Source organism: Micromesistius poutassou, assembly GCF_964030765.1.
Source record: "Micromesistius poutassou genome assembly, chromosome: 13".
Classification (NCBI taxonomy): Eukaryota; Metazoa; Chordata; class Actinopteri; order Gadiformes; family Gadidae; genus Micromesistius; species Micromesistius poutassou.
Genome location: NC_140283.1, coordinates 15988189 through 15990061, shown reverse-complemented (window position 1 = coordinate 15990061; position 1873 = coordinate 15988189).

The following is a 1873-nucleotide window of genomic DNA, read 5'->3' as shown; positions in this document are numbered from 1 at the left end:
GTGGCGTAATTGATTCAGCTCTCGGTGAACACGGAAATGCATCTCCTCCGCGCAGGATCATGTGACTGCCCAGTTGCAGTAGGAGGACAGCTTTTACTGGCGTATCAGTGAGCAGGAGATTACTGTTGACTGCGCCGGAGGTCAAAGGTGGGTAATCCGACATGACTATTGAGTAAAGTGTGTGTGTGTGTGTGTGTGTGTGTGTGTGTGTGTGTGTGTGTGTGTGTGTGTGTGTGTGTGTGTGTGTGTGTGTGTTCCATATAATGTGACCAAACATCATACCCTACAATTATGAAATACGAAAAATTGATTTTTTTTGCACGCTAACCCAATAACGCACGGTAGGTTTTCTCAGAGGGGGCTCTTAGCTAATGGAGCCCTATATCTGTGCTTGCCAGAATACAGCTTAGTCCAGCCCGTCAATATCAGTTATCCAAATGTCAGCTGTCCCTAAGGGTTTATAACAGTGGCTAGGGAGTTCAACTACCGTCCATAAGATTCTGGGTTCGATCCCTAGCATTCTAGTCTTTACCTGTAAGCATCCTTGGGGAGATACCTACAGCTGCAATCTATGTCCATACCAACTTCCTGCTCTATATTATAGTCAGTTTGAGCAGATTTGTGTAAATAGCAAGCTTCAGCCTCCCTGGTAGAGTCTAAATAAGGGTGATCAGCCCGGTCTATAAAAAGCAGCTGTGTTGGTCTCATTAGAAGCTGTGTCTTCCAGGGGAATCAATCCCAGATGCGCAAGAGATGCCAAATTGGCAAGACTTTGTAACATCCCATCCATTATTCATGGGTTTGCCAGGAAAGCACATCATTAACCTAAATACGGTGCAATTGTGATCATACTGGTGATGATGGTGTCTAAAGAGGGGAATGCCTGGTGGCACCTGGGGTCAGTGGGCAGTGGAGTGAGGCTTAACACACACACGCACACACGTACGTGCGAGTGCGCGCGCACACACACACACACACAGTTATGTACAGTACAAAGTAAACAGTATTTTTGACTGCTGAATACATAAATAGCAACAGAATGTATTGAATGTCCTAATTTAAATGGCTGAAATGATGTTGCCACTGGGTCAGTACTCCTGAAATGCACGCTTGTGACATCATCTGCTAAGATTTTCAATTGGACAAATATGTGTGTGTTGACCATAACATGACCCTTTAATTCCATCTGTTCTACCTGGTTTGGGTCGGACAGGCATAGAGGTGACATTTAAAGTAGGCAGTTTTTTCAGAATCTGCATAATAGGGGAAGCTGTGATTCTGTTTCTAAGTATACTTGTATTAGGTCATCCATTTCCATCCGTCTCTTCGTCCATTCGGCCATCTGTGGTACCTGTTTATTCCTCATCCCAGCCGAACAAATCAGGGAGGCATGGTTGATTGGACGCCAGTCAACACACACACACACACACACACACACACACACACACACACACACACACACACACACACACACACACACACACACACACACACACACACACACACACACACACACACACACACAGCGTTTAGTGGCCATTCCTTTCCAATTTAATTTGAAATGGGAAAGGCAATATTTATGCCCAGAGGGGCGTATTTGTGGAAACAAAACTGCTCATTGGTGAGGAATACAACTTTAATGAAAACATGAGATCGTCTCTAACAACCTCATAAAACCTCCCTTCCCTTTTTTTTACCCTATACACTTTAGGGATATCATTCATAGATATTAAAGTGTCATGGAGGAATATGTTTAAGTCGTTTAAGTAAAATTAATTTTGCGGTTTTGTTCGTCATACATTTGATCAGTGGTTGCGTTTGTTTACATAATCATGCATTAGTTATGCATTACCCAAGGGGGAGCCCTAATAAG